Source organism: Channa argus, chromosome 21 (assembly GCF_033026475.1).
Source record: "Channa argus isolate prfri chromosome 21, Channa argus male v1.0, whole genome shotgun sequence".
Taxonomy (NCBI): Eukaryota; Metazoa; Chordata; class Actinopteri; order Anabantiformes; family Channidae; genus Channa; species Channa argus.
Window position 1 is genome coordinate 16973068 of NC_090217.1, and position 16509 is coordinate 16989576.

At 42.5% G+C, this 16509-nt stretch overlaps 1 protein-coding gene and 1 long non-coding RNA gene across 4 annotated transcripts in view; one reads left to right on the plus strand and one right to left on the minus strand.

Moving 5' to 3' along the window:
• LOC137106951 (uncharacterized) overlaps positions 1-11445 on the minus strand; it is a 55151-nt gene extending 43706 nt beyond the window's left edge. For all 3 annotated transcript variants that reach the window (XR_010912046.1, XR_010912045.1, XR_010912044.1), the window contains exon 1: positions 11305-11445. This is a non-coding gene — a long non-coding RNA (uncharacterized lncRNA). The remainder of the gene's footprint in view (positions 1-11304) is intronic.
• The window catches only part of mkln1 (muskelin 1, intracellular mediator containing kelch motifs), a 29280-nt gene continuing 24151 nt past the window's right edge, over positions 11381-16509 (plus strand). Inside the window, exon 1 of the mRNA XM_067491042.1 lies at positions 11381-11514. The gene's annotated coding sequence lies outside the window, so the exon portion shown is untranslated. The remainder of the gene's footprint in view (positions 11515-16509) is intronic.

Consider the following 16509-nt stretch of genomic DNA (forward strand, 5'->3'; position numbering starts at 1 on the left):
GTCAGATATGACGGTTTCTTGCCAGGTTGCACACTCCACATAGTGCATACCAGGCTGTGTCTGGGGCTCCATAGAAGGCAGTCTGATTACTGTGGGTGCTGAAAACACACATGAGCATCATCCACTTATGCAAATTCTTCTTCTTAGCCATTACTGTGTAAACACTTCAGGAGCATAAGAGAAAATCTAATCTCTCTTGTTTTTCCTCATCTCCCCCCCCCCCCCCAACATAAACATGTGGTCCCTGAGATAGACTGGAGACCTGGTCCAGGGTGTACCCCCACCTCTCCTCTCACCCAAAGACAGCTGCGTTTAGGTTTAAACACCCTTGCAACCCTAAACAGAATAAGCCTAACAGCCATTAGAATCACATATTTTAACTGTCTTGTGTGTAAGCATCCCCCACCTGGGAGTGATAGACCACACTGGTTAAATATTGCTCGCATTTCTCTCTCATAAATATGAAATGAAGCTAAATTAGGGCGGGTGCCCCGCGTGGGCTCTAATTGAAATGAACAGCAGCTTGGGCTCCCCTGCTGTGGCCTGCCTAATGGCATTAGAGGCGATCTGAGGCCATGGCTCTGTGTGTGTGTGTGCGTGTGTGTGTGTGTGTGTGTTTCATCTGACACTCACGCACACATCCAGCTCACTGTTTAATCATACGCTAGTCGTCCAGCTACAAAGGTGAAAATTGAATGAACTTTATGGGGCTGTTTTTTTGGATTTGCTCCACTTTGATGGCAACTTAGGGGGTAATTTATTGGGTCCCCCTCCTGCTCGTCCCTTGAGTGTGCCTGTGGAAACAGCACACGGGCGAAAGCAGCACATACACTCGATCGTTTGCAGAAGGAGCTTCAATAATTCTAAATATCAGCATATGGAAATGACACCAATCTAACACCTCACTGGAGTAATGGAAGCTATAATGAACTACAGTAGTTGTATTTTTCCCATCTAGTGGAAATTAAACTGACTGAAGCAAGGGAAATTTAGAGCAAACGCATATGCACAAACACCACACACACACACGCACGCAGCTAAATGTATTACTGCCTCAGGTGCAATCAGCTTTAACACTATTAATAATGCACTGGCATGAACCTGAAGGCTAGTCAGACCTGAAAGCTGTATGTTTCCTGTTTGGTTTCGTGAAAGCAGGGGCAGCTACAGGGACACGCATACACAGACAGACAAGCACACGCATGCTGGGAGTGTTGTCGTTATGTAACAGAGCAAGCGGATGGGAAGACACAGAGAACGAGAGAGAGAGCGAGAGAAACGCTTATAGTATCAAATCAATAAGGTGAGATTTTGCTAACAAAGTGAGCACATGCACAAACACATGTACACACACAGGTCATGTCTTTGTTGAGGTAGTTGACACAATGCTAGAGCCACTGGGAAACAACGAAAACACATAGGACTGCATCCGTAATGGCTGCACTTATACATGTTTGATTCATATTAAAAATGTAATAAATTACCGTGTGTAAATACAAACATGTCAGCTGTAGTAACACACCAACAGAGACCTGCCACCCAACTCTGCATTTAATACACCTTCATCGGACTGATTTATCATCTTCAACTCTAATGTTCGGAAACTTTGAAACTTTTTGAATTTTTAAAAAACAGGTAATGATGTGTTTGAGATAAATACACATTTTCTTAAGAATATCTCTTAATTTGGGATGTTAAAGCGCTCTGACCAAGACCCTTATCAGATTTGAAAGTTATAAATCAACTTGTCAGTGCTCTCTGGTGGGCAAACGAGGTAATAATGCTGCAATGAACATCAAACAAAGTCTTTGGGATTACTGTAATGCAATCTCTTGCTACTAATTATATAATTTACCACAAGGGGTTGATAGCCACCAATACTGGCCGTACTGTTGCATCAGTCGGGCTCTAATAAGCTTGACCACTACTGTATTTTGAGGCTGATCAATATTGCTGAATTTTAAAGCAATACTCCGCATGATTAGACAGGGGTCATGTGGCCTGCTCTGGGTCGGCTCCATGTATTAAAGGGCAGGAAGATTTTTATAGGTAAGAGCTGCTCTGTTACACCAAGGAGAGGCAGGGGAAGGGCTATAAACAGCAAGTGTTCCAGGTCCATTTCCAAAAATCTAGGCCAATCACTGTGACGTAAAAGCCAGCGAGCAAGAGGGGAGGCGTTCTATTGCTCATCAATGTGTAGAAGTGGATGTGGTTGATGAGGGAACAAGTGGTGATGTGTGTGTTTGTGCATAAAAACACTACAATGTCAGCAGTACCACCACCACATCAAGAAGCTTTCTGAGAAACAAAGCCTTCTGTGTGCTGTTCTTGTGAATTCTTAGGAACCCGAGATCTTGCGTTATCCCCATGTAACCCTGGCACTGCGGAGTGAACTGGTTTGGTCAGTCTACTAGGTTCTGGTTACTGGGGAAACTGGTGCCATGGAGAGAGTCTATTCGCTCCTCCTCGTCCTGGACAAGGGCCGAGAAGAGGCCGAAGAAACTCTACCAGAAAATTGATGTACTAACAAAGAAGAAGAAGAAGAAAAACACAGTTGTGTCAGTAGCAGCAGCGACACACATAGGTTTGTCAGAGCTTAGTTTTTGCCTGTTTGTTTTTTCTTTTCTTTTTTTTTTTTGTTCCTGATTCATGCTTTGACCTCACAACTATTTTCTCTTCACGTTTCTCTCTTACTCTGCCTATATCACCATGTCCTCTGTTGCCGTGGGGATTTATCCGAGGGCTTGCAGGGTGGTGGCTAAGAATGGAGGAGGAGGAGGAGGAGGAGGAGGAGGAGGAGGAGGATGACAGGGAAAGAAGACAAGGAGGTGCTAAGAGTGTGCCAGACTTAATGGCTTCTTTTGCTGTAGTAGGAGGAGGATGAGGAGGAGGAGGAGGAGAAGGAAGTGGAGGATAAAGAGGAGCAAGGGGGGATTTGTGCAGGTGGTAGTAACAGATACCCAACAGATAACAAGAGGAAGAGGAGAATGAGAAGGCAGAGTAGGTGGAGGAGGAAAAGTGAGGGCTGAAAAGGGAGAGAGAAGGAGGAGGTGGTAAGTGCATGCCAGGTGGTAAATGGACAACAAGAGGAGGAGAAACATAGAGAAAAGAAGGAAGCAAAATAGGTAAAGGAATGTGATATTAAGGAGGTGGGGAGGAGAGCATGGCGGGTGGTAAACAGTCTGGGATGTCTCTCAGGACCAGGTCAAACTGCATGTGGCCCTTGTGACCTCCGAATAAAGCTGGGCGTGGGCTCTGAGCCCGGAGGGAAGTTCGGGCTTCGCTGACCTTGAGCACTAGTTAACGTGGTTAAACAGAAGGTCGGTGTTGTCTCTGGACTGATGGAAACGAAAACTTCCCCTTCGCAGCAGTGTGGTTTAGGGTGTCATGCACAGATGTCATGCAGGATGGGAAACATGACGCACTGTCTCTCCTCCCATCTGTGGCTGAACAGGACACTGGAGAATGGCTAACATAGCAGTGTTGGTTCATGTGACACTCCCTGGTGCCTTTGCCCTACTTTGCTGGGCTGTAGCAGCCTGCAACCTCCGTTTAAACCTTCTCCCGTTTAAACCAATTCCTCCTCACTTACCTTTAGCTTTGAGCTACAAGCCCACTAACTCATGTAGCTCTCTGACAAAACTCCTTCTAATTTTGCATTTTCAATAACTATCCATCCAAATGTATCTTCATCCTCTCAAGTACCTGTGTTTGGAGCCGGCTTTTTAAACTCAAGTTTTGCAGCCAAATTAAAACCACAAAGGGGGATAATATCAAATTTATTTTTAAATTTATTTTCCAATCATCATCATCATCGGGGATGCTCACAAGTATGCAAATAACAAACATGTCTCTGTCACAGCTCAATAGCTTTTCCTGGTTTATATTAAAGGCTCTAAAATGTTTGTCCGCGGTGAAAGAATTTATTGACTAGAGTTCGTTTAGATTTAATAAAATTAACTTGAAGAGAAAGATTGTGTCACTTCTGTTTTCCAGTGTTTCATAGTTCAGCTTTAATTACTGAGTACTAGAGCAGTTTCAGGTCTTATTGCCTATGACTTCAACTTTACAGTTCTAAGATATTGTAGTCATATACGGTAGCTTTCACACAGTGCTGGAACAAGGCAGCAGGTGCAACATCTATTAAAAGGTTAAAAATGGTCTCTTTCCATCGAAAGAAAAACTGTATCTATGTTGTATTTCCATTTAAAGTTGTTCCCCTGCTCTCTGAGTCACCACTTTACTTGGTAAGTATCCTACGACGGGTGTTTTTATGCAGATATGTGCATGAAAAGTTATTCTCTCTGAGGCTGACCGGTTGCTCCGGTCACTGCTATTTAGCGTTTAGCACTCGTTGCCCCAAATCTCTACAACCAATGCAGTGATAGCAAATGCTATAGTCAGCACATCTGCTTTTTGGGGGGAACTACAGCTGATAACAGTCCTTAAAGTGATGCTAATCCACTCCTCTTCTAAACCATTCTGAGTAAGCACGTGCTTCTATTCAATTCAAGGTTTTCAAGTATTTCTGCTGAATTATTACGTTTTTAAGCAGTCTTATATATTGTCTCTTTGTATTGTACACCCACCGCCCAACCCAACCACGTCCTGGAAGTTCCCTTTGGTTTAATGAAGGTACCATTTCATTTAATGAAAAAAAGACCAGCTTCGGAACTTAATTATTACGTAATTATTAAACATAATCACGTTTGCAGTTTAGTTGTATAGGAGACAGGGTTGCACAATAATAAGAATCTGCGATTTTTCATTTCATTATTTACACGTGCTTCTCCTACTTTGGCCAGTCAAAATGTCTGCAACCACCTAAACCTACTTCCCATCCAACTAACTCCTCTCCAACTGTTGACTTGCATACTTTTAAAATATCTTCATCTCTTCACCAACCACATTTTTTTTTAAAGGCTCCATTCTGGCATTGGCAGAGCTCTTTCTGTCCTGTTCTGCAATGTGAACACCTTGTTCTGGCCGCCAATCAAAGCAAACAGTGTGTGTTTATGTGTGTAAGAAGTGCGGAGGGAAGGCACTGTAAGAGGAAACACTATCAAGAGCTTGTGGTCTTTGCAACCCAGTCCATCACTTTTTCTTCACTCTCTCTTCTTTTACTTTTCTGTGTTGCTATCTCGCCCCCGTAGGCCATTTTCGCTCATCATCCTATGGTTTAATTGCCCTGGCCAGCGCACATATGGACAGTGGGTTGTTTGCAGTAAATGTTACATTTTCGTTAAAGGTCTTTCTTACGGTGCAGTAGCTCTGCTAGTAATAACATACAAAGTAAAGTAAAAAGAAGTACAGTTAACTCATCTTCCCCTAAATAATCATTTGGTTGATGCCTTCTCTCTTCTTCTGTCTTCCCTCCCTCCCCGTCCTCTTCAATAAAGACATGAACAGTTTTCTCCTCCATTACCCGTGCCCCGCTGAGGTTTCATTTCACCACCTCCCCAGGCCGGTTGTGTGCCAAGAGGCTTAGTAGTGCCAGGCCTGACTCCCTCTGCCAGCTCACCCTCCATCCTGCAGTCTGCCTAACAATGCAATCTGCCACTCACCTCTGAGCAGACAGGCTCCAGGCTATGATTTATATTCATGATCCCCGGTGAATAAATTCTACTGATCTGTGTGGCCACCCCTTGCCTTGCCCTCTGACTGTTCATCCAATATTACCGTCAGACCAGGCACATTCAAACATTTACTTGGCTGACGTTGGCGACAATGAGCACGTCCATGCACTCTAGTGCAGGGGCAAGTTGAGAAGGCTCATCATTATTCGGTTTTTCTCTGAAGCAGTTTAGCTATAGCTGGCAGAGAGAGCCAATCGCAGGACGTCAGTTTACTACCTGACACGAAGTAATTATAAAGACCATGGAGGAAAAATGCTTCCAACTTTAAATATTCAGGCTACGTGGTTTAGGCTGCATTTCCACTTAGGGGCCAAATGAGCTGAGTTCCATCCCTATATATAAGAATCCTATAATCACAGTTTAATTTTGTTATATACATTCATACTAAACAGAGGTAAAACCCTGTCCAATTCACAATCTTAATTTTCCACCCAAATCCCAGCAGTCACAAATTACGCATGTGCAAAAAATGTGCTGAGCGTCATTCTCCCAAGAGAATCCAGACTTGAAGCAACATTTATTGTAGTGTAGTAGATGATATCTTACTAACTTACTTAAAATATTCAGGCTCCGCAGAGAATAGTTACTTCTCACTTAAGGGCGAAATAAGCTGAGCTCCCTCCCCGTGACACCTTTGGAAACAACAAATCTCATAATCTAACAGAGTAATTGTGTTTGTTGAGCAGAATCATGCTCCAAATACACAAACCCCTTTGCATTTCCCCAGTGAGCTTGTTATCACCATATACAGTGTCTCATTACTGCGGTCGTCTACTGTGAAACGTACTGATCTTCAGACTCCCCAGAATTAGTAGAAACGAGTTTTACTGTGGCGCCATGGACGACATGCATGCTCCACAGAGGATGAACCAAAAGGATGTTGATAGTCTTAACACAAATCATTAGGAAAAGGTTCTATTAATAACCAAATACTGACATTGAGGTGGTTTGGACAAGTTCAGAGGAGAGACTGTGAATATATCGGTAGAAGGATGCTGAGGTTGGAGCTGCCAGGCAGGAGGTCTAGAGGAAGACCAAAGAGGAGATTTATGGATGTAGTGAGGGAGGACATGAAGTTAGTTGGTGTGAGAGAAGAGGTTGCAGAGGACAGGGTTAGATGGAGGCACATGATTCGCTGTGGCGACACCTGAAAGGGAACAGCCCAAAGGACAAGAAGAAAAGAAGAAGAGACAGTGTTAGACACAGTACCTATCATGCTTTATATGAGCCTTAGAAGTGTCCAGTTTTAATAATGTCAGCATAACAAGAGGAGTTCACGTCGAAACCTCCTTGCTGAGTTTCAGCCGATTTCCCTTCACCCTGTCCCTGAATAATTTATACTCTCAAATGCCTCATTTGGACTTCAGTGACCTGCTTTGAGAACCATCTTCCCATGTCTCTTTTCCACCGCTTAGCCAGCCCAGTGTTAGCTGAGGAAATATTTGAGGAGTGTCCATTACCAAGGCTGTTATGAAAGTGTCCTGACAGCCAAAGAAAGTTGGGAGCCTGCTCCAGTTTGTGAGGGCAGCTGGGCAGTGAGATGGTGAGGTCATCATGAATCGCAACCAGCGATGTTGGCTCCAAGCTGGGACGAGCAAAGCTTTGGACCAACAAAAAAGCCTGTGTCACGTCTTTTATAGGGACTGGAGGGTAAACACATTTCATAATCAAACGTGCACTTGTCCAACCTACGCAGACATTTTTACTGCATTTGTTTACAGTAGAGCGGCAGAGGCACTGCGACCATCCTGCAGTCCAGAGCGGGAACGAAGAAAGTGATTACACAGTTTGTTAGTTTGTTTTTGCTCTCACCTCACTCTTTTATCTGTCTGTGGTTTTCCTGTCCCTTCCCTCTTTTCTCTCTCTCTCTCTCTCTCTCTGTATCTGCAGCAGTGTGTAATGCCCCCCCCCACCCCCCCGCCCCGCCCCCTCCAGTCTCCGCTACCTCCTGCGTCACTTCCCTTCCTGGTCGGCTGTCATGTAAACACAAGCACACCCGTGCATACAGGCGTGTTCTCGCATACAAGCTCAAACACACACAGATACACAGACGCACACACACACACATTCAGACACACACACACACACACACACACACACACACACACCCAGTCACATGGGAGCTGCTAATTATGACCACATAAACCCAGCGGAAATACAACTTTCACAGCTGGCTGTGCACAGACAACAGAAAAAAAAAATAAAAACGCACTATTTACTTCAATTATTCAGCAAAAGCACATTAAAAAAAATGTGTCTTATTACTCAGATTAGACTCCACTGGTGGATATACAAAGGTTTTTCTGGTGAGGAGCAATGAGAGTCAGAGAGAGGGCGTGAGAGAAATGGAGGGAGGAAGGTTTAGAAAAGAAAGACGGGGAGAAATAAAATAATGTGCCGGCAATTTACACAGGCTGAAGGAGGAAACTAAGAAAATGACACATGCTCGCCAATATCCAAATGAAACCGATCCATTGCTAAGACAAGCGCACACATCTGCTGAGCTCAGCCTGTGACGCAGATGAGAAACTCTTGTCTTCAGCATGCACCCACGAAAACACACACAGAAATAACAAGAACACAAGAACACAAACGGACAAGCCGCTGCTGGACTCTTCGGACACACTGTAGCCATGTCAAGCATGTCGCTAATCCGAGCTTTAAGCACATTGGTGGAATTCTGTCCCTAGATATATATATTTGTCAAGTGCTGTTCTCAAGGGCGGAAATAACAGCTTAGAGCTGTGAAAGTTCGCTTCAAAGGGGCTGATGGATTTGTTGTCGGCTAATAAGGCCAAACACGGCCGGATTTGTGCTGGTTAATGGTTAATGCTGCAGGATTATTGCAAATTTCATTATCATGTAAGTGCTAGAGGACAGCAGAGCTTGTGTTGTAGCCTGCCCCTGCTTGTCAGGGCACAGTTGTTGATTGTTTACCAGGGAATGAAGTATAATTCTTTGTTTCACACAAGGATGGACAGGAGGATACAGAGGAGATGCAGGAGTCGCAAATCTGCTGGATTATTACTGAAACAGCAACCAACAATGCGATGAAACATTCAAGTACCGATGCAGTGTTGGCGTTTCCCTGAACTTCACCTCATTCTTAATAGCATTCGCAGAAAAAGTGCCGTAACAGGTTTGTTATTGGTTCATAGCACGTTGCAGAGTCGCAGTAGTGCTGTTACATAATATCTGTCCTGGATTTAATGGCTCATTCCACATATTTCAAAGTACTAAAACTGAATGCGTAGTTTCCCCTTATTATTATGCACAAAATAGACGTACACGACGAAACTGTTGACCTATCAGACGGAGGCTGAAACTTTAGACTATGTAATATGCTAAGCATTAGGATTTTAGGTTCGTAGTATTATTGTGAGTTTTTCATAACAAAGTACAAACCCTATTTGCAGAAAAGTTTGGATGCTGTGTAAAATGTAAATACAAAGCAAATAATTGTTCAATAGTACAAATACAACATATCAACTGTTGATACGGAGAAATGGTTTGGGTTTTTTTTTTTTTTTTAATTTGATGCCAGCGTCATGTCTCAAAAAAAAACTAGGACGAGTCAACAAAAGACTGGAAAAGCCATGTAATGCTTAAAACCTAATGAGGTTAATTGGCAGCAGGTCCGTGCTATGCTTGAGTATAAAAAGAGCCTTGCACAGAAGCTGAGTCTTTCAGAAGTATTCAACACCTTGAGAATAACGTTTCTCTGTATATAATTGCAAATTGTTTCCATACTATCATGTATGGTACAATAAAAAATGTTGAGAATCCATAGAAATTTCAGTATGCAAGAGACAAGGCCCAACACTAGTGTTGAATGGTTGTTTTCCGGAACACTTGTGAAAACCACCGTCAGTGTTGCTGCATCCGCAAATACAAAAAGATCCAGCATCACTGCTCAAAAGCTCAAAACTGTCCTGCAGTCCGAGGAGACAAAATTCTAAATTCTGCTACACAATTGCACGTATAACAGCAGCAAAGCTTAGGAGTAAGTCTGGGTGCTAAACAAACCTGTCTGCAGTTCCAGACCTGTCACCCACTAAAAATACTGGGAGCATTAGGAGGTGAATATGACCAAAAAAAAAAGGCCCTGAACTCTTTAACAGCTAAACTCCAATATCCAGCAACAATGTGGATATGTTGCTTTCAAAATGAAAGTACGGGTCTCTTTAGTTCCCAAGCAGGTACAGAGTGTTGGAAAAGTTACTGTTGATTAGTCAGACTCTAATATGTCTTTTACATGAACTGCTGTTTCCCCCCAGTTGGCCCAGTCTTGAGAGTCAGCCGTCGCTGCTGGTAAGCATTCCGGAAGAGCCCCAGTCAATTATTTCCCCCTCTGCTTTATTCTGTGGCCAAAATTAGACGCAGTTTGAACTGTGTGACACACACACACACACACACACACACACACACACAGATGTGTCCTGTTATGAATCAGCAAAATGTAGACCAGTGTGTGTGTGTGTGTGTGTGTGTGTGTGTGTGTGTGTGCAGTAGCAGCAGAGGCTGGTTTTCTTGTTCTCCTTCTATTGAAACATGGAAGTGCTCACAGGCTCATTTCCAAAACAACCCGCATGAAAAAAGTGCGTGGCTTTATTGAACAATGTTTGTGAGAAAACACACACACACCCAGGTGCCGACAAGGTGCCAGATTTGTTCATTAAAATGAATCCCTTAAGCTTAAAACACGTCGCCACCGTGTCCTCCGGTTAATCCCTTCAAGCTTTTTTTTTTTTTTTCCCACTTGATTCATTTTTATTCGACATTTTGGGCCATGGCGCTTTTGTTATGATGACGTCCTGCGCTTGTTTCCGGCTTCCTTTTAAATATCAAAATCATGCACCCTGTCCCACACATTCAAGTCATTCCTTACTGAGCGAAAGTTCATTCCAAATCACTTTCAAATCCATAAAACGAAACATTAAAAAAAACTTTAATAACTATCAATGCATCATTTAATAAAGTACGAATGTGTAAAGTGTGGTCATCTTTAGAAAGAAGATTAAGTGGAGAAGAGCTTGCGACGTGCTTTATGGCTTCATCAAAGGCTACACACTCCAAACATACTGACGTGTGACGCGCAGGCAATGTTTCCACATCTTCAGCCGCTCATCACCGAGGAAGCTGAACGGCACTTTACTTTGAACACATTTGTCTAAAAAGATGCAATTCGAATGTAAACAGTTTGTGCTCAGTCTTGTGTACAGCTGCTACAGATGTCATACAAAAGTCGCCCACAGCTTCACTTGTTTCTGACTTGTGGACTCACAGACTTCCAGGCTGAGGGCGGGATGTTTTCAGTCAAGCCTGGAGCTCGGTGGTGAACAAACTGTTTTGTTTTTTTTTGTTTTTTTCAAGCTCCGGGCCGAGGCCTTATTCCCACTTGTTTACTTCAAATTCAATTTCTATGTGCGCAACAGCACCTGGAATGCGGACACTGGCGACTATACGCACATGGCACCAGATCAAACTCTCGCCAGCAAAAATGCTGCGCTTTTTCCAACAAACACACTTTTCCCGGTAGCCGAGAGATGCGGACCCTCACTAGAATATAGGAAGCTACCAGGAACAACACACAGGCGCAAACGCACCTGCGCTATCAACACGGAGCCGATTCTACCTCAGCCGAGCTATGAGAAAGAACTTCACTCACGGTGAAACGGGGGCTCCTCTTCTGCTCCGGGACCTGGCGACATTTTCCTCCGCTTTTCAAATGCGTGTCATAGCTGGCAGGTGCAACTGTCCTGTCCGATAAAGCGCAGCGACTCCGACTCGGCCCGCCCCGGTCGGAATCGGCTTGGCTCGGCCCGGCCTCTCCGTGTCCTCTCCCCTGCAGGACTGCTGACCGTCCGCAGACGACTGGGTAGGGTTTCAGCCCCCTGCTCTATGAGCAAGGAGCTCACCGCACTCCGGATCTCTGTTCCTGCCTTTTCATTATATCATGTCCATGTGACACGCTCAGGCCTCTGTCAGTGGAAACTTAAAGGGACCTCCCACGTGATGGCGTTTTGTGCGCGCTCACAGCGCCCGGTGCGCGTCCCGGAGAAATAAGCTGCGTCCTTTACGAAAGTAGCGCAGCAGACAGAAAGTCTCTGACACTGGTTTACTGTGTTTTTACCGAATGATGAAGATGATGCCAACAGTGGCGTTATGATGATGAAGATGGTAGTGGTGATACCGGTGCTAATGATAATAACAGCTGTGGTACTAGTTCTGGTGATACTGATAAACATGATAAAACTGTGGTATTGGTACTTATGATCAAGATTAAGATTTTGATAGCACTGGATACTACTGGTACTAACAATCATGACGGTGATGATACTAGTAGTGGTGGTACCTGTACTAATGATAGTAATGAAGATGAAAACAGCTGTGGTACTAGTACTGGTGATACTGAGGAAGATGATGATAGTAGTGGTGGTCCTACAGATGATAGTAATGAAGATGAAAACAGCTGTGGTAATAGTACTTGTGATACTGATAAAGATGATGAAAACAGTGGTATTTGCACTGATGATCATGATGAAGATAATGATAACACTGGATATTGGTATTAACGATTGTGATGGAAATGATGATGGCAGTGGTGGTACTGGTACTGATGATAGTAATGAAGAAGATTATAACAGTGACGGCACTGATACTGATAATCACGATGAAAGTGATGATAACACTGGGTACTGGTACTCACTGTAGTGATGATGAGAAGTCTGATGACGCTTCCTTTCCAGTCACATTTCTTTCTCTCATTAAAGTCACAATGTGTATGACATCATCACTGGGTGACTAACAGCTTTGGGAAACACAGATCTCAGATCACACAGAGAGAGAGAGAGAGAGAGAGAGAGAGAGAGAGAGAGAGTCCAAAGGACTGTTAGGATCCTCTCATAGCCTTTGTTTGACCACAGTCTTCCTCTGTATCTTATCATGCCAGTGGAGTTTTCCTCATTTTAACTTTCACATTCTGTTCATATCTGGGTTTAAATACATATAATAACAGTATATTACCTTTTTAAACGCATTGCTTACTGCTTAGAATCTATGTAGTTTGTTAGAAAGTAGCTATTAGCTGGCCACGTGAGCCCACTGCAGACAGGCCAGTTTAGCACCCAGACTCTTTTACTACTGAGCCATGCTGTGGTAATATGTGCAGAATGGGCTTTTACAGTGAGTTGTTGAAATAAACAAAACCTAATTTGTTGTGAGATATATTGTTTAGGTATCACACATCTTTTCTAGTCTTTTGTTGATCCCGTTCCAAGATTTTGGAGACATGTTGCTGCCATTAAACCATGTAGTTGTATTTGTACTACTAAGTTTTGCATCTATATTGCATGGCCAGTCCAGTTTTTTTGTTCATCTGAACCCTGAGATGCCCGAATGAGTCCACAATCTGTACCTCCTCTCCCGGATCATGGGAGGGACTGGGATCTTGATTCCTGCATGATTTCTGGTATCACCAGAACGTTTACTGACAATGGGTTGTGTGCAAAAGCACCGGAGAAATCAAAGAACATGATGCTCAGAGCACTATTTTGCCTTTCAGATGGGTAACTGGTGCTAATTACCAGGGTCCTTGGGTAATGCAGAACCAATGTCTTCATAACGTGATATTATCGGAACTAATCAAATCGGAATCGGAAAAAATCATGTTCAGATGAACATTAAGGGATGTAATCACACTTGCCAGTGTTACTCAGTAATACAACCGTTTTTAGTTTTAGTTATGGGGTTAAATTCATACCAATTAAATGTAACCAGTGCTTTTTCATTTGCAATGAGTGAAAATAAGGCTCTGCCAAACTCTTACAAGAAACACCATTATAATTCACTTCACGAAGTCCAGTCTGGAAGAGGTCCACTTACAGATGATTCATCAGAAACTAACACTTTTCACCAAGTACACACAAAAATATCACATCCAAAGTAAAGCTAGCTGCACAGCTACATGTTGATTTCACACTCTATCCTCTTTGTCGTATCTTCACTCCTAGTACTTATTTTAAAAGTTTTCATTTTAGTGTATTGTTATATCTTTATGCTTTGCATACGGCCGTTTTCTTTAAATGCACTGCTTCAAAAAAAAATAATAATAATAATTTTTGAATAGTTTTGATAGTAGTAGAGACATTTTCCTGAAAATGTCTGAAACATAAAAACCTTTAGAGATCTCAGTCCAGTGCAACCCGTAGAGTAAATAATAGAATCGTGTGACAAAGGGTCTCGCTGGCAGTCAGGACCGTGTGAACATACCAGAGGTCCATGGCTCTCTGAGGCTCGTCCACCCCCCGTTGAGTGAATTAGAATGGATTACAACTCTCACCACAAAAGACAAGTCTCCACCGTCTCTGCCTACCGATTTGTGCTATCTGTTCATAAAAAAAGTGACACTGCCGGCTAAAAGGTTCCCCGAAACCCACTGAAAACACTGTTAGTATATCACACACACAGACCTTTAAGTCTACAAATAGCACAGATAATATTCAAGATGTTTGTCATACAAGAAAGTCGGTCAAAGTGTCGTAGACAGTTTTGCAGTAGCTAAAAACTGCAATTTACTTTATAACTAACAGAACAATCTCACATGATTTGAAGCTTTCAATGATATCGCAATCACATGTAGTATGTGCAACGGCTCTAGAACTTCTTTTCCTTTCGGCTGTTCCGTTTCAGGGGTCGCCACAGCGAATCATGTGCCTCCATTTAACTCTGTCCTCTGCATCCTCTTCTCTCACACAAACTAACGTCATGTCCTCTTTCACTACATGAAAGTTAGTTTACTTCTAATTTACTTTAAAACTAACAGAACAATCTCACATGATTTGAAGCTTTCAATGATATCACAATCAAATGTAGTATGTGCAACAGCTCTAGAACAGCGTCTCCCTTATAATAATTTTTTTTCCCCAACCACTGTGTCCAAGGTTAAGAACCAATCAGTTGGGTGGCCTGGTAGCTCCATAGGTGGAGCAGCAGGATGGGATGCAGAAGTTGTTGGATCAAATGCCAGCCTACCCACCAGGTGTGTCCCTCAGTGAAACACTCAGCGCTAGCTCCCCCCTGCCCTGTGGTTGCCCACTGCTTCCCCAATGGGGGGTAAAATTCAGAGAAAGAATTTAATTGTAACATGTATGTGCTATATGTATATGTGCTAACTGACAATAAGAATTGTCGAATTTTTATTTACACCAGTCAGCCACAACCTTAACACCACCTGTTGGTTTTGATTTAAACAATAATATGACGTGTTTTATATAATAATATTATGAACTAATAAATGCTGGTCTAACAATGACCTTTGACCTTTAGTTTTGACATGTATTCATATCATTTAACATTCCAGTAAAACCAAAAACAAAGTGGGGTTCATAAGTGTTTGACCAATGACACACTCCTCTATAATTTGGACTTCATACGTCAATGTGTCATCTACATGCTAATGTGTTTTAAGTGTAGCCTGTTAACTTCAATTAAAGGGTTTTGTCAATATTATAGTAATTGCAACCCTTTTCTATACATAGATCTCAAATATCAGGGGCACAATAATATCTGAAAATAGCTGAATTGCGGAATACTTTTTTAGCCAGATATGTTTTTTCTAATGTAGATCCTTTACACATAAACAGATAAAAGGTCAAATGTTGATTTCAAATGTGGCATTTGAATTGTAGTCAATATGACGTTAAAAACATCGTAGCTCAGGCTGAATAAAGATATCATGGGCTGAAAAACTAAAACAAAGCCGGAACAAAACACTGGGTGTGATGCATTCAACTATTTGGTGCATTTTTTAAGAAGACAGAATGCACTGGTGAGCTCAGGAACATCAAAAGCACCGAAGACCACGTAAAACAACTGTGGGGGATGACAGAAAAAGGCTTTCTCTTGTGAAGAAAAATCAACAATCAGACAGATGGAGAACAGAGCCTCCAGGGGAGCAGTACAGACCACGTAGATGCAGACAGTTTACAACAATATTCTTAACCATTGGCCTGTCTCAAAAACAAGAAGACCAGATTAGACTTTGACAAAAAAGTTAACAGCCTGCACTGTTCTCAACAACAACCATGAGAACAACTCTCCATAGATAGATAAGAAACGATCAACTTGTACAACACGAGTTCGGAAAAGGGGAAGGAACTGCTGATGACCCGAAGCTACCACGTCCTCTATGGAGCATGGTGGAGGCTTTTTACTGTATTAACTGAAGATGGGACTCCTGAAAAAAGCTGCAAGATTAATGCTGAAGTATTTAGGGTTAAATTAGCTACTAGTGGAATAGAGAAAGAACTGTGTCACTCTACAGTAAGTTGCAGCATAAAAGGTTCAGTTAAGTGGAATAAAGCCATGATCACCACATTACTCACCTGATGATTCATCTATGCTGTAAACTATTAGTGACTCCACATGATGAAACACTAAGATTACTCTTAAAGGCATTTCCACAATAGCACTGGGACAACTGAGCTTTCCCCATTTCAGAGATGAATTGCTGCAGTGTCTAATAAACCTGCCTCCTTCAGTCCAACAATAATAACTGTATATAGTGCAAAGGATCTAATTCTAAAAATGACCTAATGACAAGAAAATGCAAGAAAAGATTGAGATTGATAGGATAGGATGGAGCAGGACTTGACAAAACAAGAATTACTGCACATTACTATAACCACTTTAGACAAATGTGAGTTTTTGATTATGTCCTACATTACCCTTGGCCGAGACATTTTATCACCTCTTGTTGAACATTATATTGTGTTTTTGTTGTAGAATCAATGAGTGGATGTGATTGTTACAGTAGAAGTTCTCACCTTAAAGTGGATTTTCTCTTCTTTGTTTTGCTAACAATATGATACTG